The sequence below is a fragment of the Panthera pardus genome, unplaced genomic scaffold, assembly GCF_024362965.1.
Source record: "Panthera pardus isolate Hobbes unplaced genomic scaffold, ASM2436296v1 HiC_scaffold_12, whole genome shotgun sequence".
NCBI classification, from domain to species: Eukaryota; Metazoa; Chordata; class Mammalia; order Carnivora; family Felidae; genus Panthera; species Panthera pardus.
Genome location: NW_026526677.1, coordinates 37222523 through 37246748, shown reverse-complemented (window position 1 = coordinate 37246748; position 24226 = coordinate 37222523). Strand labels below are relative to the sequence as shown.

The 24226-nt window shown below is 37.4% G+C and overlaps 2 long non-coding RNA genes and 1 pseudogene across 2 annotated transcripts in view; 2 read left to right on the top strand and 1 right to left on the bottom strand.

Moving 5' to 3' along the window:
- The window catches only part of LOC109271264 (uncharacterized), a 221463-nt gene that overhangs the window by 1047 nt on the left and 196190 nt on the right, over positions 1-24226 (top strand). The gene's annotated exons all lie outside the window — the stretch shown is intronic.
- LOC109271261 (glyceraldehyde-3-phosphate dehydrogenase-like) lies at positions 12036-13121 on the top strand (annotated as a pseudogene).
- Positions 13371-15858, bottom strand: LOC109271263 (uncharacterized). The gene is made up of 3 exons (XR_002081902.2): positions 15788-15858; positions 14966-15010; positions 13371-13470 (listed from the first exon to the last, which is right to left on the bottom strand). It is a non-coding gene; the product is annotated as an uncharacterized LOC109271263 (long non-coding RNA).

Below are 24226 nucleotides of genomic sequence, written 5' to 3'. Positions count from 1 at the left end.
GTGAGTTCATACCTCATTGTGGTTTTAATTTGCATTTCCCTGATAATTAGTGAGTTGAGCACCATTTCATGGACCTGTTGGCCATTTGTATGTTGTGGGGAAAATGTCCTTTTAGGTTCTATGACCTTTTTTTAATTGGGTCATTTGCTTTTTGCTGTTGAGTTGGACTTAACTTGTGTATTTTAGACACTAACTCATTATCAGATATGTAATTTGCAAATATTTCCCCCATTCCATAGCTTGCCTTTTCATTTTGTTTGTAGTTTCCTTTGCTGTGCAGAAGGCTTTTTAGTTTGATGTAGTTACACTTATTTTTGCTTTTGTTGCCCTTGCTTTTGGTGTCAAATTTAAAATATCACCAAGACCAAAGTCAGGGAGCTTACTGCTTATGTTTTTTATTTTAAGGAGTTTTATGGTTTCATGTCTTATGTTCAAGTCTTTAATCCATTTTGACTTCATATTTGTGTGCGGTATTAAAAAGTCCATTTTTGTTCTTTTGCATGTAGTTGTGCAGTTTGCCAAACACCATTTATTAAAGACTATCCTTGGGGTGCCTAGTTGGCTCAGTCAGTTGAATGGCCGACTCTTGATTTCTGCTCAGGTCATGATCCCAGGTTTCTTGGACTGAGTCCCACATGGGGCTCTGAGCTGTGTGTGGAGCCTGCTTGAGACCCATTCTCTTTCTTGCCTTGAACTCCTCTCCCCCGCCCTGCCATGCTCTCTTTCTCTCTGAAAGAAGAAAAAAAAAAGTTTAAAGAGACTATCCTTTATATGTTATTGTGTCCTTTGTTAAAAATTAACTGATAGTATGTATGTGGGTTTATTTTGGAGCTTTCTATTCTGCTCCCTTGATCTTTACATCTATTTTTATGATAAACCATGCTGTTTTGATTGCAATAGCTTTGTAATATAGTTTGAAATCAGGAAATATGATGACTCTAGCCTTGTTCTTTCTCAAGATTGCTTTGACAATTCAGGTTCTTTGTGGTTTCATTCAAATTTTTAAGATTTTTTTTCTATTTCTGTGAAAAATGACATTGGAATTTTGATAGGGATTGCAGTGGATCTGTAGATTGCTTTTGGTAGTATGGACATGTTAACAGTATTAATTCTGATTTATGAACATGGGATATTCTCCCATTTATGTCTGCAGTAAACACTGCTTTCTCTCCCTATAGGTTAACTATATTTTCTAGAGTTCCAGATAAATGGAATACCATATGTGCTTTAACTTCTTTCCATTCAGATAAAGTTTTTAAAGCTCATCAATGTTATGTGTGTGTAAGTTCCTTCAATAATATTCCAGTGTTGTAGACATATCTTTTTCATTTCATTTCATGTCATTTCATTTCATTTCATTTCATTTCATTTCATTTCATTCCATTTATATCCAGTTTAGTTAACATACAGTGTAATAGTTTCAAGTGTACCATGAAGTGATTCAACAATTCAGTAATTCTGTACATTACTCAGTGCTCATCAAGGTAAGTAGATATACCACATTTTAACAATCAGTTTTCCTATCCATGGACTTAATGGGCTATGTACATTTTGAGGCTGTCATGAACAAAGCTCTATAAATATTCCTGTGCAATTCCTTGTGTGAACATGTTTATTTCTCTTTAGTGAACATGTGGGTGGGATAACTGGGTCATATTTCACATGTATGAAAAACTGTTAGGAATTTTACAGTGCTTGTTCCATTTACGTTCATAGCAATGGTATAAGAAAATACCAGTTGTTTCTTATCCTAGCCAAAGTTGGTACAGTCAGCTTTTAAAATTTTACCAATTCAAATACCACTAAGTGGTATTAGTTTGCATTTCTCACCTTTTCATGTACAACTTGGCCATTTGTGTATTTTTTAGAAATAGTTCAAATCTTTTGTCCGTATTATGGTATGTTTATATTCTGTAATTTAATTGTAAAGGTTTTTTGTTTTTTTAATTTTCTGGTCAAAGAACATATTCTTTATCACTTCAATCCTATGAAATCCACTAAGAGTTACTTTATGGCCCAGCAGATGGTCTATTTTAGTGTTCTGTGGTGTACTTGAAAGAATATGTGTTCTGTTTATGTTTGTGGAATATTCTATGAATATCAGTAAGATTATTGGCTGGTAGTGTGATTTAAGTCTTCTATGTCTTTGCTGATTTTCTATTTGTCACATCATTTGCCTAAGTGACGAATGTTTCTATTTCAGTTATAATTGTGGATTTGTCTATTCTTTGAATTCTTCCAGTTTTTGCTTAATATATTTTGATGCTCTGATATTGGGTGCATATGTTTATGATGATTATATCTTTGTGTGAACGTTTTATCATTATAAAATGTTCATCTATGCACTGATAATATTATTTGTTCTGACAACCAATTTATGTTAATATAGTCATTCGAGTTTTCTTAAGATTTTTGTTTTCATTGTATATGTTTAATTTTTAAAATTATTAATATTTATATACACAGTGTGTTTCTAATAGTTTGTAGTTGTTCTTGCATTTTAAAAACTCAGATTGACAATCTCTGTCTATTGGAAGAAAATTCTCCATGGGTCTTTCATGTATCTGTTTTCTAAGCAAAGATTTTAATATAATTTGTTCTAGACTAACTTTTCAAGGATGTTTGTATAGTAAGCAAACTTGGAAGATATAGTCTCCTGTAGAGCAGATTTGTTTACTTTCCGATATAATAGAGATGATGTCTCCCTCCAGAACAAAAGTTGGATAGATTTGCTAGTAACTCTTTATATAAGATTGGGGTTACTTTAGCTGTGACACAAACCCACCGTGTGCACAGCATTCACCTGGGCATACCTCTTACCAAGGGAAACCAATGTAAGCATGTACTTGAGGTAACAAAGTCCTTTGTTTTCTGCCAACATCTTTGAAGGTATGACAGTCTGACCTCTTATCTTATGAAAATAAAGTCTCAAATCCTTCACAGTTCTTGCTACTTTCTTTTAGTTGGAATGCTTAGACCATTTACATTTAATGTAGCTAATAATCAATTTGGGATTGATAATCTTGCCATTTGTTTTCTTTATTTTCAAATCTGATCTTTTTTTCTTTTTTGCTTATTTTTCTATCTTCTTTGGATGGATTTTCAGCATTCCATTTTTATCTTCACTAATGGCTATATGTCTTTGTGTGTGTGTAGTTTCTCTAGTATTTACAATACATTTCCTTAACACATCTGAGTCTCCCTTCAAACAATGTACTTATTTATGTAAAATATAAGAAGCTTTCATTGAATTGTACTTCCATTAATCCTCTCCCACCCTTTGTTATTGTCATACATCTTATCCCTGCATGTTATTAATATCACAATACATTAATTTTGCTTAAAACAATTATTTTTTAATTAAAAATTAGAATAAATTTCTCTTATGCTTACTCATGTATGTATCATTCCCAGAGCTCTTCATTGTTTTGTGAAGATCCAAAAATTTATCTGATATAATTTTTCTTCTACCAAAAAGAACTGTCTCCTGCATCTGTGGGTAATAATTTTTTTTTTTTTTTTGGCTCTTCTTTTCTGGAGAAAATATTCTGTACTTTTGCTTTCAGTTTTAAAGGATATTTTTGTTCCATATAAAACTTGAAGTTGACTTTTTTTTTTTTCCTTTAAAGATGTCCTTCTGATTCACCTGGTTTCTAATTAGGTTTGTGGTTTTCTTAAACTTGTTTCTCCATATTTAATGTGCCCCAGTCCCACCTGATGCTTTCCTTTCCCTTTTCAATGCTTTTCAGCAGTTTGATTATATCAGGTAATTTGGTAATTCTTGGTTTTTATCTTACTTGGTTTTTATGAAACTTTTTGGATCCATGAAATTCATTTTCATCAAATTTGGAAACTTTTTGGGAATTTTTTCACTCCCGTCATCCCGCATTCAGACCTTCCCAGTTATTCATATGTTAGAGCACTTGAAATTGTCTCAAAGTTCAACAAGGAGCTAATCATTTTCCTAGTTTTTTTTTTTTTTCCTTTACCTCAGTTTGAACTATGCTATTGCTATATCTGCTATATCTTCAATTTCAGTGACTTCTTTTTTACATCTAATATACTGTTAATATCACTCAGTGAATTTTAAAATTTCAGATATTTCTCAGGTATAAAAGTTCTATTTAGTTCTTTATAATATCTTTCATTTGGAGCGCCTGGGTGGGTCAGTCATTTGGGCATCTGACTTTGGCTTGGGTCATGATCTCACCATTTGTGAGTTCAAGCCCCGTGTTGGGCTCCATGCTGAGAGCTTGGAGCCTGGAGTCTGCTTCAGATTCTGTGTCTCCCTCTGTCTCTGCTCTTCCCCTGCTTGTGCTATGTCTTTCTCTCAATACAATACAATAAAATAAAATAAAATAAAATAAAATAAAATAAAATAAAAAAATAGTAAAATATAATATAATATAATATGATATCTTTCATTTCATTCTTGTTATATTCATGTTTTTCTTTAAATTGCTGAGCACAGCCAACATATTTATAATAGATGTTTAATTCTTCTAATTCTGTCATCGCTTTTCATTTTGTGTCTGTTTCCAATGGCCTGATTTCCTTTTGATTATGTGTTACAATTTCCTGTTTCTTGGCATGCCTAGAAATTTTGATTGGATAATAGACATTGGACACTGATAGTAGACAGAGAGTAAACAAGTATGACCTTTTTGAGTTTCACCGTATGCATATGCAGTTTAGCATTCAACAAAGACTCAATACAAGCCATTGCAGATCTACAAAGTACTTTGAGTAGTCCCTTACTTTCTGGAATTTGGCCCTACAACTTCCAGTTACCCCAAGATTCCTGAATTCTTATCTTTGTTCCTCAGAGTTCATCTTTACCTCAGGAAAACTACTGTGCTCTGCTTATGGTCCTCTTCTCTGCATCAAGATCTGGAACACTTCTCCAGGCAGTAAATGGGATTCATTTTGTTTCCGCTCTCTTAGAGATCACAGCCCTTTTTGACTTTTGCCTAATTTCTGAAATTTTGTTTTTAGTATTTTGTCCTGTTTTCTAGTTGTTACTGTGAGAGCATAATTCCGATAACTTCCTTTAACCCAGAATAAGAATCCCCTGTACTTTATTTATTTATTTTTTAAAATGTTTATTTATTTTTGAGAGAGAGAGACACACACACACACATGGAATCTGAAGCAAGCTCCAGACTCTGAGCTGTCAGCACAGAGCCCGATGTAGGGCTGGAACCTTTGAACTGCGAGATCATGACCTGAGCCAAGGTCGGACGCTCAACTGACTGAGCCACCCAGGTGACCCATCCCTGTACTTTACTTTAAATTTTATTTTGGAAACTACAAATCAGTTATCAAATATAATGTTTTTATTAATTCAGCAGTCAGTACTTTGTTTATAAAATAATTGTGGTAATTCTATTTGCATGTTAGAAATTACTTATGGAATTAAGACAGCATTTTACAAAGATAGATGTGATTATTATTTATACATAAAAGTAAAATTTAATTCAGTATTTAAATTTTACCTTAAATGAAAATTTTAATCACATGATAGCTCACTTGCAGTATGGAGATATAGTATAGGCTTTAGTTATATTAAAACTCTTTCTGGGGAGTCTGAGTGGCTCAGTCAGTTAAGGATCCAACTCTTGATTTCAGCTCAGGTCATGATCTCACAGTTCATGGGTTCAGGCCCCACATCGGGATCTGCCCTTGCAGTGTGGAGTCTGGTTGGGAGCCTCTCTCTCCTCTCTCTACCCCTCCTCTACTCTCTCTTTCTCAAAATAAATAAACTTAGGGACTGTGTAAAGATTTTAAACATTTTATTTAAACACAAGTCGTTATAAATATACAGCAGAGAAAATATCTTTTCCCCCTTTGTTAAAGCATAATTCTATATCTTTAGATAGGTGATATATTTCCATGCAAAAATTTAAACAGGAGTATATAATTTTTAAGGACCTGTATATTTTATTATTCGTTGAAAAAGCAGAAAATCCCAAATTTACCACAGGAAAAAAAAGGTGATAATGAATTATGGTATTTAATAAAATTCTAGACCCTGTGGTTTAGATGTTACATGGTTGCACTGCATTTATTTTGCTGAAATGACAGAGTATTGCCTTTATTTTTCAAATGAAGTCAAATTATGAGATGCCACTTGATGTTATAAATCTGCATGTTATGGTCTGGCATGATTTCTTCTGTACAGATTCCAGCTTTATGACCACTAGAAGAAATTAAAATACATAAAGAAAAATAGATTCAATTAAAATGTATACAAAGAAAATTTTATATAAAGCTATAAATTATTTGGGAAAGGCCTCGAGAGGGAGTATACTTTCTTATACAAAAAGAATTTTATAAAGAACTGGAAATGCTATTCTAAATTATAGCAATGTCACATTCAGATAATAACCAAATATGAAAGGCACTATTATCAAATAACTCATTACAGGGAATGAATATGATATAAAGATTTTTTTCCCCTATGAGTCAGGTAACAAACACTATAAGCAGGAAGAATTTGTAGAAATGAAAAATAACAGTTTGGTGGAAGGGTTAAAGTCGTTTCTAAACATAATGGCTATGATGGAGATGTTAAGCATAGGGGTTTTCTTTTTTCTTTTCCAGTCTTATGGCTTGTGGTTGTGAAAGCATATTATAGGTATCTGTTGAGAGTGTTTTAAGTCTTGAAATGACTTAAAGTGAACACCAGGGACAAATAAGTGAAAATAGAAAGAGTTCATATACCAGTATTGGCAGGAATTTAACCATCAAATACTATTTCAGGATTATTTTAATATCCATGATTATGATTAGTAATGATATAATTAAGAGACAATTTTGTTATAGAGACTTTAGACAGACAAAAACCAAAACAAAAACACCTTTCAAACTTTTTACATCTAGGTGCTCTAGCCTTATCAGGCATATCCTCTGTTCGCCTGGGCACACCCCATATGTTGAAAATACTTACCTGTATGGACTCAGGTTTTTATTTTCATCCCAAACCATTTAAGTTGTACAAATACTGTTGTTATATATTTTCCTGAAGCCAAAGGTCAATTTAAGAATAAAGAAAAAGAGGAGAGGGTATTAGTAGGGATGCTGTTGATAACCCGGCAATTTGCAGTGCAAAAAAAAGTGCAAGGGTCAGTACAGTTGAATGCCGTGTTACCCTGTGTGGTCTGGTTTGCGTGCTTATCGTCATTACAGCTTTGCAACAAGATCGGTTAGACAAATTGAGAGTAAACATTTACGTTCACTTGAAACAATTTGAAAATGCTGTGACATTTTATTTTGACCATGTGTTACAAAATGATCACGTGTCCACAATGATTTGGAAATCAGACGAAACCAAACCAAATCAGACAAAATTGGGCCTGACCACATTGGAGAAGCACTGAGAGTTCAAGCCTCAATATGATACAGTAAACCTCTTGGTCAACATATAGAAGAAACACTAGAACAGGGTTTTCACGGTACCTCCCTGCTATTATTGCCCTGTGGGGAGTGGGGAGAGGCCCTTTAGCCTAGGGTGTACTTTGGGGCTTTGAGGCCCCTGATGTTCTTTCTTGGTAGAAGGGTGCATTTTCTCTCTTACAGGATATAAGAGCTCTCATGACTACCTAATACTGCCGAAGGAAAATATCTAGATTCTTTGAAGACAATTCCAGAATCCTTGTAGTAAGGAGAATAAGTACTAGATTGAACTCAGGCTTCTCATATGTCATACATTTTATATTCTATATTTTCATTTACTTGGAGACATTTTAGTTGTCTCTGAAAGCTCAAGTAAGTTGGTTGGATAATTGATATAGAACAATCTTGTAGATGCTTCTATAAAAAAAAAATCTGTCAGCTCAAGGAAAAAAAAAAAAGGAGTTTTTTAATGGAGAAATCCTAAACGGTGTGTTGTTGAGTGGCAAGTCACAAGGAGAGAAGATTCCTGGCAGGAGATACCTGAACTGGCAATGAGGTTGGAAAAATTAACCAAACTAATGTGTGTCCATAAATTAAAAGTTAAAAGGCTCAGAAGTTGTGACAATTGCCATACCCTCTAGAAAGGTGGTTGCAAGAGTCACTGCTGCCTTCTCCCTCATATCCCTTATTATTATACTTTCCCAAGGCATAACTGTACCGATGTAAAATACGTTGTGCGAGCATATTTCAATGCATATCTAAGAGGCCATGATTATGTGGCGGTATTACAAACACTAGCCTATCAGCAAGGAAAGAGCTGTGTGGATATTTAAGACAGTGCAGTAACTCTGTAAGGTTGAGGATCCTGGATTTGTAGGTGGCAATCGAAAGCTCCTTTGACTATGCAAAGACAAATCAAGGGGTGGGGGATGCTGAAGGGTTAAACTGTTACTAATAATTTGTAGTTAGTCCAAAACTAAAGAGGAGGGTGAATTTTAGAACGAAGACCATCACAGCCTGAAAAAGGAAGGCACTTTCCTCCACACTAATGGAGTCTTGATTCTCTTCAGAGCAGCAAAGAAGCCAGTTGAATTTTTCACCACTCTAAACATACTTGCAGCTAGGGGTGGCCAGTGACTCCATTTGGACAAAAGAAATATAAGTGAGTGTTTCCAGACTGACGTGTAAAAGAACTTGGAAATCATCAGTCCCATCCTCATTAGAAAAAAGTTGAACCAACTGAAAATCAACAACTCTTCTACATCCATCAGAGAATTGAGGTCATGGGACACACTGCTGTCCTGGAACCTGGAGAGACCAATGATGCTCCTGGAGCCAACACTGTCCCAGTAGGAACACTCAAACTTTAATGGACGAATTGCTGCACCTCAGTATGGATAAGCTTCAAAGTTAAAAACTCAGGGTGGGGGGCCAGTCTTAGGGAGGCCCCCACATTTCCTTGAGTTTTACCTCCAGGAGCCCCACCAGGTCTTACTGTGATAATCAGGGGAAAACATTTCGCATCCAGCAGTAGGAGGGGAAAAGCAACTATTTTGAAATTCTCCAGGGCTCTCTCTTCTCCTTAATAGGGCCCTCAAGGGAAACTATTTTATCAGAACCTAAACAATTTGGGCTTTATTAAACCCTCACTGACCTGGGGAAGGGGAATAGCTGAATCCAGACTCTTCTACATGGCAGAGAGAAATACCCAACTCCAGTTCCCTATAGACTCCCTGTTTCACTTAAGGGTAAATGTAGCTCAATAGTTCTAAGGACACAGACTCACTAAAAGCCTGAGACCTAGTCATAGGCCATAATAGGCTTCTCTTTCCCCCACAGTTTACCACCACATTAGTAAGGCTCCTATACAGTATCAGAAAAGTCCAACGTATGCTGCAAGCCTCAGTTCCTGCTTAGAAAGAGTCTCCAGGGGAACTCAAATACAAGAGGAGACACAAAAATAAGGACACCAGAGTAAATTTTCACCTCTGACACTACAGGTACAGCAAACAGAAAACATAGCCTAAATCCTAGCCAGATAAACACAAAATCTCACACTAAAGGTTTGTCTATCTCAGTTTCTAACTTACTCAGTGTATCATGTCTGGCCCTTAACAACAACAACAAAATATAAGACATGCTAAAAAGTAAAAACAAAAACAAACAAAAAACAGCCTGAAGAGATAAAGCAAGCATCAGATCCAGACTCAGATATGGTAGAGATTTTGGAATGATCAGGTTGGGAATTTAAAATAATTATGACCAGGGGTGCCTGAGTGGCTCAGTTAAGCATCCAACTCTTGATTTCAGCTTAAGTCATGATCTCACAGTTCATGTGAGCCCACATCGGGCTCTGTAACAGCGTAGCCTGCTTGGGATTCTCTGTCCCTCCCCCTCTCTCTTCCCCTCCTCCACTTGCTGTCTCTCAAAAATAAACATTAAAAAGAATTTAAAAATGAAATAAAAATGATCAATACACTAAGGACTCTACTGGCAAAATGGACAAGATGCAAAAACAGATGAGTAATGTCAGGAAAAAAAAAGATAATTCTAAGAGAGAATTAAAAGCAAATGCTATAAATCTAAAACATTGGCATACATTAAGAATGCCATTGATGGGCTCTCATCAGTAGACTGACACAGTAGAGAAAAGAATTGGAGCTTGACACTATGTCAAAAAAACCTATCCAAACTAAAAAGAAAAAAGAAAAAAGGATGAGAGGGAAAAAAAGGGAATAGAATACCTAAGAACTGTGGGACAATTAAAAACTATAAAAACAAATTAAATCCAACAATATATATAAGTTTTAATATTTTATTGAAGATTTTTGTATCTGTGCTTTGAGAGACAGTAGTCTGTCATTTCTTTTTTTTTTTTAAATTTTTTTTTTTTTCAACGTTTTTTAATTTATTTTTGGGACAGAGAGAGACATAGCATGAACGGGGGAGGGGCAGAGAGAGAGGGAGACACAGAATCGGAAACAGGCTCCAGGCTCTGAGCCATCAGCCCAGAGCCTGACGCGGGGCTCGAACTCACGGACCGCGAGATCGTGACCTGGCTGAAGTCGGACGCTTAACCGACTGCGCCACCCAGGCGCCCCAACTGTCATTTCTTTTCTTATAATGTCTTTGGTTTAGGTATTAGAGTAAGTAATGCTGGCCTCACATAATAAGTGAGGAAGTTTTCTCTGTGCTTCTATTTTCTGCAAGAGATTGTAGAGAACTCGTGTAATTTCCCTTTTAAATGTCTGGTAGAGTTCACCAGGGAACCTATCTGGGCCTGGTGCTTTCTATTTTAGAATTTAGTAATTTAATTTTATTGATAAAATTTATTATAGTTGACTCAACTGCTGGTATGAGCTTTTTGTCCTCTGTCCTATAATTTTTTCTCTTGGAATGTAGACACTGTGTCTACCATTGTGGAAGACTTTTTGAGACCATGAGAATAAAAATCATATGAGAAGTCTGAAGGATCATAAAGACAGAGGGAACCTGGGACTTCTTTGGTGATTTTTGGAGCCAACATGTCAGTTGTAGACTGCCTAGGTCAGGAGTTCTTCTTTGGAGACAACATATACTCTTACATGATTAAACCACTGAAGTTGAGTTTCTGTTATAAAGAGCTAAAGTTAGCAATTCCTATTTTACATAATTATTCATTAGTTGTGCTTATAAAATATTTTCTTTCAAAAAGAAAACCAACAGGAAAAAAATCATAATTATTGGAAATAAAATTTTTCCCAAATTTTTCTGTAATAAAATATAATATAATCCTAATCCTGGAGATTGCCTGAATAAGGCCAGGGCTCACTACTAAGTTGGAAGAGGAATGTATGAGGAAAATGGGGATTTTCACCCTGAAAAAAACTATAAATATGAAGGAAAGTAACAGTTGTCTTCAAGTATCTGAAGGGCTTTAAAATGGAGGGCAATTGGATTCATGTCTGGGTACAAGAAATATAATTAATACTACATGTAAAAGGCTCATGGAGGCATTATGACATGTTATGTGGAAGCACTTTTGAATTATTGTCAACAATAGGGGCTCAGTCAGTTAAGCATCCAACTCTTGATTTCAGCTCAGGTCATGATCTTGTGAGTTTGCGCTCCACACCAGGCTCCACGCTGACAGTGTGGAGCCTACTTGGAATTCTCTCTCTCTCCCTCTCTGTCTGCCCCTCCCATGCTCTCTCTCTTTCTCAAAATAAGTAAAATAAACTTAAAAAAAAACTAAAGAAATATATAAATAAGTAAGTAAATAAGTAAATAAGTAAGTGAGTAAATAAGTAAGTAAATCCACATCAAATATATGCAAAAATGGAATAAGCTGTAATTGGTGTAGATTGTTCTGATGTTGCAAGTGATCAAGCCTAAGCTGAATAACTATTTGGCAGGAGTTTTTGTAATTTATTTTCTAAATAATACAATCCAAAAGATTTAAGTAATGATTTGGGGAAGTCAAGGTAAAGCAAAAACTGAAAACCAGAGTGATGTGGTATATAAGATTTTAGTCTTTTCAGTAAACCCCATCATCTCCAGGAAACAATCTGCAAAGGAGATTTAAATAGGCTCTCTACTTCTCTCCATTGGACAGAGAGCCACTTCTTTTTGTGAAGTGCCAGCTAGGTCCCTGAGATATAATGGTGAAGGTTAAAATAAATGTATTTGGACATAATGGGTTCCTGGTCATCAGCGCTGCTTTTAACTCTGAAAAACCAGATATCATCACCATCTATTACTGTTTCATTGATCTCAACTACATGTTCTACATGTTCCAGTATGATGATTCTACCCTGGCAAATGCAATGGCACAGTCAAGGCTGAGAACTGAAATGTGTTATTGACGGAAAGCCCATCTCCATCTTGCAGGAGCAAGATCCCACCAACATCAAATGGGGTGATGCTTTTGCTGAATATGTTGTGGAGTTCACTGGTGTCTTCACTACCATGGAGAAGGCTGGGGCGTGCTTGAAGGGTGGAGACAAGAAGGTCATCATATCTGTCTCTTCTGCTAATGCCTCCATGTTTATGATGGGTGTGAACCATGAGAAGTATGACAACTCCTTCAAGGTTATTGGCAATGCCTCCTGCATCACCAACTGCTGGGCCCCTTGGGCCAATGTCATCTATGACAACTTTCATGTCATGGAGGGACTTAGGACCACAGTGCATGCCATAACTGCCATCCAAAAGACCTTGGACCTCTGGGAAGCTGTGGCATGATGGCTGAGGAGCTTCTATTGGCATCACCAAGACTGTGTGCAAGGTCATCCTTGAGCTGAATGGGAAGCTCACTGGCATGATCCATGTCCACACCCCCAGTGTGTCAGTCATGAATCTGATCTTCCTGGGGAAAGCTGTCAAATATGATGACATCAAGAAGGTGGGCTACACTGACCTGGTTGTCTCCTGCAACTTTAATAGTGACAGCCACTCTTCCACCTTTGATGCTGGGGCTGGCATTGCTCTCAGGGACCACTTTGTCAAGCTCATTTCCTGGTACAACAATGAATTCAGCTACAGCATCTGGGTGGTAGGCCTTATGGTCCACATGTCCTCCAAAGAATGAGAACCCCCAGACCCAGGGAGAGGACAAGAGGAAGAGAGAAGCCCTCAGCTGCCGGGGAGTCCTTGCCCCAACTCATCTGCCAACACACTGAAAATCTGGGCTGAAATTCATCGTAGAGCCCCTGAAGAAGGAGAGGGGCTTAAAGAGCCCTACCTTGTCATGTACCATCGATAAAGTACACTTTACCCAGCCAAAGAGAGAGAGAGAGAGAGAGAGAGAGAGAGATTTAAATAATAGATGAGAATTTGATTAGAGGAGTTTTAAGGTGACTTCCCAGACTACTATTACACATTTCTCAAAGGAAAAGGGAAACCCAAAATTTAGAGTACTGCATAAATTAAAAATAAGGATGTGTTTTGCATTTAAGGAGCTGTTGATTTCAGTGAAGTCTCTATGTTGTACTTACTAGGAGTCCTGGTTCTGGAATAGGTGCAGGTCTTGTAAACCGTTTACTAAGTTTCCTCTTCTGTTTCCTTAGGTTTTGCATATTCTCAATACGTTTATCTCTGAACTTTTGGAAAATTAAAAGGAAGGAAAACAAATAATACTTTTTATAACAAAAAGTTAACATGCTGATTGTATATTTTTAATGTCAGTAAAAAATATAAATACAACCAGTACATAGCTATGTAAAAGTAGGAAAAAAATCCTTTTTCAAATGTGTGGTTCCTAGATGAAGAAAACACCCTAGAGCATCCCTAGACTTTTCAAATGAGCCTGTTTCATCTCTCTCTTTCTCTTTCTCTCTCTTTTTTAAAGTTTATTTATTTTGAGAGGAAGAATGGAGGAGGGGCAGAGAGAGAAAGAGAGAGAGAGAGAGAGAGAGAGAATCCCAAGCAGGCCTTGCTCTGTCAGCATGGAGCCTCACGTGGAGCTCTCTCTCACAAACTGTGAGATCATAACCTGAACTGAAATCAAGAGTCGAGTGCTCACCGACTGAGTCACCCAGGGGCCCGAGACTATTTACTCTCGATTCCCATTTCACCAACTATGGGACCCCAGACTCATATATATATATATATATATATATATATATATATATATGTGTGTGTGTGTGTGTGTGTGTGTGTGTGTGTGTGTGTGTGTGTGTGTTTTATTTTGAAGTGATATTCATTTGGGGCATGGGGCTGGTTCAGTCAGGTTGGTTCAGTCAGTTGGGTTAAGTGCCCAACTCTTAGGATTCTCTCTCACCCTCTCTCTCTGCTTCTGTCTGTCTCTCTCTTTCTCTCAAAACAAACAAACAAAAAAAACTTAAAAACAATAAAATGAAAATAATGTCATTAAAACCCCCAAAGGAATTTCCTTTATAGAAATAAGAAAACAAAATTTATGCACATTCTTTAGTTACTTTAAACACTGCATATGCCAAGCAGAAATTTTTATGTTCCCATTTTATGCCATCTTTAAGTAACAGAGACCTTAAGGGATCAAACTAGAACACTTTGAAGATGAGGAAGAGTATTAGGATGCAGAGTACGTGCATAATAAAAATTTTATCCACTTCCAGTGGGAGTGCAATTGGTATAATTGCTTTGAAAACTACGCGGTATTACTTTATAACAATGAAAAATCGTCTTGTCCTATTATCCAGCCATTCTATTCCTATTATGTTAAAAAAACCAAGAATACAAAGCATTTAGGTTATTCTCATGAAGACTCATCCTAATAGTAGTCACAGTCCTGTGAAAGATAACACAGAAGTATCTAGCTAGTAAAAGTTCTATCATATTAGAGACCCCTGCGCGTAAAAGAACAAGATAAAGTCACAATCTTGAAGTACCCAGAATTATTTATTTTTTTATTTTTCAGAGTGACAGCATGAGTGGGGAAGGCACAGAGGGAGAGGGAGACAGAGGATCTGAAGTGGGCTCTGCACTGACAGCAGTGAGCCTGCTGTGGGGCTCGAGCTCAGGAACCATGAGACCATGACCTGAGCTGAAGCTGGACACTCAACAAACCGAGCCACCCAAATGTCCCCAGAGTTATTTATTTAAACATTACCTGCTGTGCGGTGACATCTGAAGGGCGTGGCTGTCTTGGCCCTTCCTATATAATATGTAAAATTAAAACAAAACCATAAAAATCATGAGCAAACAACTATTCAGTTATTATAATGGGAAGCCTATGCTACTGCTTTTTATTTATGTAATATATGCTTATTATCTCAATTTGCAAAAGGCAGGATCAGAATAAGAACATGAAGGTGAAAATCAGAGTGGAAGATGGCAATAATATCACGAGAAAAAAGAGTCAGCTCTGAATCATATTACAAAGACCACGTAGCATACTGAGATTTATCATGGAAGGAAAGACAGGTATGAGCAATCAGAATATTATGTTTCTGCTGGTCCTCAGGATGATTAAGGAACCCCAGCAAGTAGTATGGTTTTCTGAGACACAGGGAGCTTGGCTTTACTTTCTGGGGTTCCCACACCTTCCACTAATTTCTAAATTGTGCTTTAAATACCTTCCGCTCCCCTCATTTTGCTCCAGTTGTTTAGCCCAAAGACCCAAAAGCAATCTCCTCCCCATCTGAATATTGAGAAACGTATTCTGCCCCACCCCCACTTCTGTAAGCCCCATCCCACCTCCGGGACAAACGACTGAGGGTGCCTGGTTTCTAGTGGGCACAAAGGGAGGCTTTTCCTCCTTCAGGAACCGGCTCAGGATCTAGCCTGTCTACCTCACCCGGGATTCTCAGCCCCCCAGCACCAAAGCGCCCACACTGGCCGTAATCGCCAGTGATCAGTAATCGCAAGTGTCCCAGGCACATGGCCCGGGAAAGGGGCAGACAAGTTGGGTTTGGGGTCTTGGAGAACTCACGGGGTTCACTTGGATGGCTTCGTCCCCCCTACAGCACAGACACATGCTGCAGAGCCTTGGAGCATCCCCCGCTCGGCAAAAGTCCCTGGTCCTGACCAGGACCAAGTCACTGAGGGGTACACCACGCGACACCCCGGAGCCCCGCCCGGCCGCGTCACAATTCTCTTTGTCCTCCCCTGCGGCCCCCTCCCCCCACCCCCCAGTGCCACTGTGGGATCAGGGCTGCTGGGTTTACCACAATTGCCTGTTCTGCCAGTACTCTTGCTCAGACAAGCACATGATACAATAAACAGAGTTTAGTCCTCAACTCTGCCCTCTTTCTGTGGACCTCTAACTTAGTTCCATGGTCCTTCACTTCAGCCTGTCATCGGGTTCTCAGTTCCATCTCCTGGTTGTTTTTCCTGTCATGACTTCCAGTTGGGTCTATCCAGCTATCTGCCTCATCCCTGTCAATCACCGGGCTAAAGAAGGGGAAATTTGAGAATTGTCACAATTGCCTAGACATCATCTCCAACTTAAACTGGGTCTTCACCACTGCTTCCCACCTCTTTTATGTTTGCCTTGCTTTTTCTTTTTTTCACTCGGCAGTGGTCCTTCAAACTGTCTCTCCTCTGTTGAAATCTCTGAGCCCACTGTCCTCCAGACACTTTCAGCAGAAGTAGGACAACTCTTGCTTCACACACCGAGAGTGGCTAAAGCTTCAGTAGAGCTTATGCTCAGCACTGTTAGATGAGTGCATATATATTAAATCATCAACTTCTTGCAACAACCTGAGAGAATAAGAGCATGGTTATTGTCATCTGGGAAAAGAAGGCATTAGTGGGTTAAACAACTTGCCCGAGGTTAGGCACTGGGACTTAAATACAGAGTCTGCTAACGGGACCTGTGCTGTTTGATCATGGTGCTGGGCCGCCAGTTGCTTTTAAAAGCCCAGACTGGGGCTACCTCAGTTCCTTCCCACCTGTAAGTCTATAACATTGTCTGTATCCACATTATTCTTTTTTCCCTATAACCCCATTAAATTGAAAAAGTTGTTGCCCTTCTGTTTTTGTCTCGAACAAATCTGTTCATTTTTGTTCCCATGCCATTTTCCTCTTAGAAGCCTCCTCAGAGACCTTGCTCTAGATTATTCCCTTCCCTTGCTAACATCTGTATCTTGCCTGTTTTCTTTAAACAATTAAATGCAAGATGCTCAACTCATCCCCTATTTAAGGTAATAAACCAAAGCCCTTTGAACAACAGCTAATTGTAACTATTGCCCATCCCCTCTATTTACAATAAATAATCCTAAAAGCTGCTGGATGAGATCGGATTCCCATTCCTCTTCTTTACGTCTAATGCAATATTTGGCTTACTGCAACCTTCAACCCCCATTGGTACTTGTTTCAAAGTAGGTCTCTGGTGATCTTCCTACTGAATCCAGTGGGCATTTTCTATTACATGACATTTGCTTCGTGTTAGAAGCTGCAGAGATTTCTCTTGGAAGGGTTAGGCTTGGGAAAATTAAATAATCTTACTCACCCAGGGTGCTGAAAACCATTGGCCACTTCCTTCCTGCAACTCTCCTCTCTGGGAAGAATACAACTTAGAAAAATTGTGTGATCTTGCTCATGATCACGCTCCAGAAACTGATTGGAAATCCTGTGATTTTTCTAATATGCCATGTTGCCTGAAGAACATATGTTTTGGGTACTTACTATTACAGATCTCACTAGGTCCTGGGAATACAAAGATAAATAAACTCATTCGCTGCCCTCAAGGAAAGTCGACAAACTAGCAACAATAAAAAAGTAAAACAGTGTGTTGGGAGTAGTAATAAGGACACATGTTCCGTTAATTTCGTGGCAAATCCTTGTGATTAATGGATAGGGAATTCAGTGCAGTCCCTTCAGGTTTTTGGCACCTCTAATTATTGTAACCTCTTACTTCAATCCACTATTTCTAGTTCTGTCCTCATGGGCCTCATAAAATAAACTCATTCTCCTCTACATGATGATAAGGTTGGCGAAGAGGCTGAGGTTGTCAGACTCTACAGGCTTTGAGGAGGGAGCCCACAAATTGGGAATCAGACCTCTGAGGAGGGGAATATCGACAGGATGAACTGGTACTCCTGGATGTTGGTTTGGCGGGGGGATCCTTCAGAGCTGGGGATCAGAGATCTCTTAGGAGGCACTATCTGGCAGGTGCTATAAGACCAACTCTGATTGTATAGAAAAGAGAGAAACTGGAAACAACTGTTGCTGGAGACAAAGGCTACTGCCAGGTGAAGTGTCACTGCTGGGGTGACAACTGAGGGCAAGAAAACAGGCACAAGTGAGATCCTTCTCCACTCCACTCACCTTCCTATTTCCCTCCAGCATCCTCACCCCCTGATTGGCTAAACCTACCAGGACTCCAGCTGGCCAGATCTCCAACTTTTTATTTCTAAAGAGAAATAAAATATGCAGAGTCCCAGCCCAGGCTTTATTTACAAGGTAGGATATGGAAGGGCAGGTTTGGAGCCAAAAGACAACAGTTTAATGTGGCACAGCGACCATCGTGCCCCAAATCACCTGCAGTCCTTGGATTATACATCTTCGAGAACGGTTTCAAGCCTCCCCATTATCCAGGTTGATAACTTGTATTACACTACAGTTAGCCAATGTCCTGCACCAGACACAAAGCTCAAAGTGTGGTATAAGGAAGAGCCAGAAGGGCAAGAGCATTAACTTCCCAAGTTCAGGCAGTACATTTGCATAAACATTACCTTTGCAGAAATGGATAAAATTTAACTGTAAAATGAATTATGAAAACTCCTGAATACTAAATGCAAGCACAGTCAATATTCCTGTTTGTTCATGTTTGATCGGTATAGAGCTACAATTCTCAAAGTAAACTCCAGAAACTACCATTTCAAAGTGTTTATAATTTTATGTGAAAAATAAAACAAGTAAATAAGCCACCCTTTCCCCTTACATAAAAATAGGTACCAAGTTCAAATAAGTTTGGGACATTCTAACAAAGGTTAAACAAAGGTAAACACCTAACTTTACTGCAGGGCCACTCAGAACTGGTAATATGCTGAAGTAATTATGAATATACTAGACAAAGGTATAGTATACAGTGTTTCTCCAACTTATTTACTTGTGGGACCAGACCCTCTTTTTTAGTGTGCCATTCATAATGGAAGATTCTATATTAAAGATAGTAGTTATTTCTGAATAACTAAATATTATTTTATATTACTTCAAGCATGACATATTAATTATGTCACAAACTGACAACCCTGGGTATCCATATTTAAATCACAATTTTTTCACGTTCCAATGATTTTCCTCATTTTCTTCCTAAGGAACATTTGCTGATTTTTGTTTTAGATTTTAAATGCAGTTTCTTAATGCAAGTAAGATTCACTGTTATAGTGTTTCCACAAAACAGAATTTATAGAAAGATGTAAATATTTCATTCGCATCTTAAAAAAACAGCTCATCCTGTTTGTTTGATGTTTCCATAATTAGGTTTTATTTTTGTAAATTTGTACAAAACCAGAGCAAGTTCTTAAAGAATTAACTTGTAGGCTTTTCCACATAAATGAAACAACTTGTGTAGAAATATAGATAGAATATCAACATTGATCTAATTTGTACCATTATTCACAGATTTTCGGTTTTGTTCATTTTCTGGGTTTATAGTGGGTCATGGAATCTATTTTGGGGCATTAAGAAACTTTAATTATTTACTTTGATTTCAATGCAACTGTTTACCTTTTGATGTGAAACTGTTTTACAGAGTAAATGGAAGAACTTTGCCTAATTTGGGTATTTAGGGTTTTCTAATGACTTTATTTTTTAAAATAAAGTTTGAAGGAGTAAATCCTCTTCAAGTCATAGTATTCTTTAAATACTGAAAATATGTCTTACGATTAAAGCGTATTCCCTTTTGATGACAGAGTGCTATTTTTTATTTAGTAAGGAGATGTGTACAGGCTCACCACTCTTTCTTCTGGACTGTTCTTTCATTCAACAGATATCTGTACCCACTGAGTGCTCTTTTGTTCCAGGCTCTGTGCTTGTGCTGAAGTTTTTGTGCTGAGCAGGTAGATAGGAGTCCTCTCTGAATAAGTCCTCTTTAAAATAATAGCCAGTGCAGGGCCAACTTCACGGTTGCAGGGTCTGTGCAGTCACCCAGGGAGTCATGCTTCAAAAGATTAATGCTCTGTTCTTGCTGTCTTAAAACGCTTAATTTTTAAGCAGCCCTGCATTTTTCTTTGGCACTACGACCTGCAAATTGCGCTAAATGGTTTTAAACCTAGCCTCCGAAGTTTGTGAGAAATTGTCTATCTTTCTGCCTGTCTGTACTGAGTTTATAACAGATTTTCTTTTCTTTTTTTTTCTGTACCTAGGCAATTATATTGTGAAATCTAGGTTATAGACTTTAAGTTTGTCCATATAGTAAGTTACATCTTTTTAGATTCAACTTTTTCCAACCTGTCAAGAACAGTTTTTTTTTTTCTTTTCTATAGCACACCTTCATGTCTTATGCCATGAACCTTGCTGCCATTCAATTAAACTTTCTCCTAAGTAGTTTTACACTTGGTCTGCATTTCAGCCTCCTTACCTTTGCTGACTCTGCACCTATCATGACTGTCCCAATATAAAGCCAGATCCGTCCTCGAAATTATTCCTCAGAGGGGCGCCCCGGTGGCTCAGTTGGTTAAGAATCCAACTTAGGCTCAAGTCATGATCTCACGGCTGGGCTCCTGAGTTTGAGCCCTGCATCGGGCACTGTGCTGATAGCTTGGATCCTGGAGCCTGCTTCAGATTCTGTGTCTCCCTCTGTCTCTGCCCCTCCCCTGCTCACACTCTCTCTTTCTCTCTCTGAAAAATGAATAAACTTAAAATATATATATATATATATATATATATATATATATATATATATCTAAATTGAGTCCAAGATAAAAGAATTAAAAAAAAATTATTCCTCAGAAAAGAGTAAGTTGCATTATGCCAGAATCTTTATGAAGTCTCTGTATTTCAGACCCCTTTGGTTTGAAAAAGCAGAGTTCTTCAGAAAAATGTATTGGTTGGGAATGGACTTGAATGCCAGCTTTGGGTACTTATCAAGGTCCCCTATATGAATTGGCAAAACAAAGTAATTTAGTAATTATCTCTTTTAAAAGTCATTGTAAGCAAGTCTTTTAAAGATCACTTTAAAGATCAATTGAATAAATAAGTGGCTGTATTTTGGAGATCTTTAATATACACTTACAGCACAAATGAACAGAACAAACAACTCCTAATGTTACGTGAAAGAGTACTTAGGCTTTGGATAAATTTCCAGTAACATGTAATAGGATCAAACTAGAATTTAGAAAGGGCTGTATTTCGAGGCACTGAGATGGGAATGAAAAGTTAATATCTTTAAAAACTGCTCAAAAAGTGGCTTTGGCAACAATTAAGACAGTGACGTTAAAAATGCACGCAAAGAGGTTGAATAAAACTGTCTAATGAAATGTGGGGACAGAAATAAACAATATTTTAAAACTAATATATTGTTTATGTGATGTGGTTTCAAATGTGGATGTGTAAAAAAAATTAAATTAAATATTACAAGTAGACATTAGGCTATTATAGCTACATCTCTAAAAGTTTAAATGGTCAAGTTGACCAAAACAAACAACTTGGGTTTATTTGCCCTTCTAAAATGTCTCTTTCTCTTAATTGAAATAGTTTAATTTTTTATCAATCCTATATTCAAAATGTTTGAAGAAGACTGTAAACACAATTTCGTATCAGAAAGAACCCAGTCTTAACTATTGATCATCAGACACACACACACACACACACACACACACACACGCACGCACACACACACACATCTCTCTCTCCCTCTCTCTCTCTCTCTCTTTCTGTCTCTCTCTCTCCAAATAATGCTGTTGTTAAAAGAAACTGAGGCATATTAAAATTGTTTAAACTTCATTTGAGCAAGAATCAATTCAAATGGGACAGTGGTTAGGAAGTGGTTAGTAGGATTGCCAGCTCACAGGAGCAAAGAGGAAAGACTTTTCTAGAGAAAATGCAGAAGCAAAGAAAGGAAATTATTTGTTTGGTTATAGCTTAGAGCTTAGTTGGCGGTTTGTGATTGGTTGTCCTTAGAGTCTTGACTTTGTAACCTTGAGGCATTTACGGTTTAGATTTTGGTTTGCTTATATAGGCCACCATGGCATGAGAGCCACATCAGGCTCATGGCTTCCTTGTTTAATTAATTTAACAGAGCGTAACGTTTTCGCATCCCTCAAGTGTATGAGCAGACTTACTTTTCGTGACATACAGTCAGCCTGGAGAAAAATGTAGGAGCCCCCTCTTCTTGGTTTGTCATCTGTGCTCTGGTTTGGGGAAGTCTAGGTTATATGATCCTTAGTCCTTGCCTCCATTACCCTGAAAGGCAGATCTTTACACTGAAGGGTAGGCTGGATCTTCAGTGTTTTCTGAACGGAGTATCAACAACACAAAAAAGACTTGTTCTGCCAATGATGATCAGCTTTCACAGCCAAATTTAAATGATCTTTTCCCCACAAGGGGTGAACTTAAGAAAGGGGAAGAAAAACCCCTTGTGGCCTAATTTCTATCTGGAGAAATCTTCCAAAAGTGCTGATAGCTTCATGATTCCTCTTGGAAATGTTATGAATCTAAAGATGACATATTAATAAGTTACTCATCTGCATTGGCAATTAATTCTCTGTTGGGAAAAACAACCCCAAATTTAAGAATCTTACATTAATTTTTAGGTAATCATCAAAGCAAAGATGAAATGAATGGTTTATAGTCACACTTCATAATTGTTGAGTATTTAACTTTATATATTTTTAATGTTTATTCATTTTTGAGAGACAGAGACAGAGCACGAGAGAGGTAGGGACAGAGAGAGAGGGAGACACAGAATCTGAAGCAGACTCTAGGCTCTGAGCTGTCAGCACAGAGCCTGACAAGGAGCTCAAACCCACGAACTGGGAGAACCCGGGACCTGAGCTGAAGTTGGACGCTTAACCGACTGAGCTACCCAGGCGTCCCTATTTAGCTTTAAATCTGGGTAGGGCATGCTTTAAATGGCTATACTGGATGTATCTTTATTAGACAGAATGCATTTCTAGGAATTATCTATTAAAAGTAACTTGATATTAGAGTCAGTAATGTTCAAGACTCATGGTCAGTTATAGTAAGTCCTAGCTTCCCTTTACTCTCCATTTTCCTCTATGTTCACACTGTTCTATTTGAATTTACGGGGACAAAAAATAAAAGACTCATTTGAAAACTTTTCTTATTCAATTTGTTTTTTTGCGACTTTGGATTATTTAGTTTATACTTGTTGAATAAAAAACCACAAGCTATTTTCAGAGAAAAGATTTAAGAGTTAAGCTGTAGTGATGGAGAGAGCTCCTCTAACAGCATATAAAAATCTTAAAATTTCATTTGATGGAGAAAGTTGGATGAGAGAGGTAAATATGCTAAAACTGTTGTCCTCTGTAAGATATATTCAAGTTCACAGGGATCACAAATCTCTTCTTCGTATATTCTCTATACGAATAGTTTTGGCTATCACACAATTTTCTGCACTAAGTTGCTATTTTGAGAACACATGAAAATACATAGTACAGAATTGGAGATTCACATAGAACACAGACCTATTTGTTAAGCGAGAAATATATAACCTTATTTAAGTTATGCTCATCTTTACTTGAAGAAGTAATTCTTTTAAGATATCTGATTCCATCTTATCTTCGATCTTTAATTAGTCTACCAAGACTGCCTTGGGTACTTAACAACATAGAAATAAATATGAATTGCTTTGGTAATTCTTTTTATACAATCACAAGAACATTAAAGGTTGAATCAATATTTCATAGAAGATGTTGTCCAGTTAGCAGGAACTGAAAAATCAGTGTGGGAAATGATCCTCACTTTGCAGTGCCAGACACAATGACTTTACTTTGCTACAAAAGAGAAAACAAAATGTAAATGCAATGTTGTTTCTTAGAAAGCATTTTCTTTCAAGTGCTTACTGTATGTCAAATACAGATGTCAGTGATCATTATACTGATACACTAACTTAATCAACTTTCTTTGTCATAACATTGAGTGACAATGCTGTATTAAATAATAAGTCCTTTGGAAAGCTCCCCATTCCTATCTTCATGTGTTAGAACTGGCAGCGTACAGATTAAACTTTATTGAACATATACCATATTTAAAAAGCGCTCTGCTGGGCGCGTGGATTGATTTCTTCAACAGTATGATAGGTTTATATTTATATAGCACATTTATAATAAGTTTCCAAATTTTATAATGAGAAATCTTTCATTTCATGTGGTGTTCATTTCATCTGAACTCCATAAACCTTGGGAGGGAAGTAAAGTATGAATCCATGGATTTTATAATGGAATTTAAAAAGAGGAAGCTC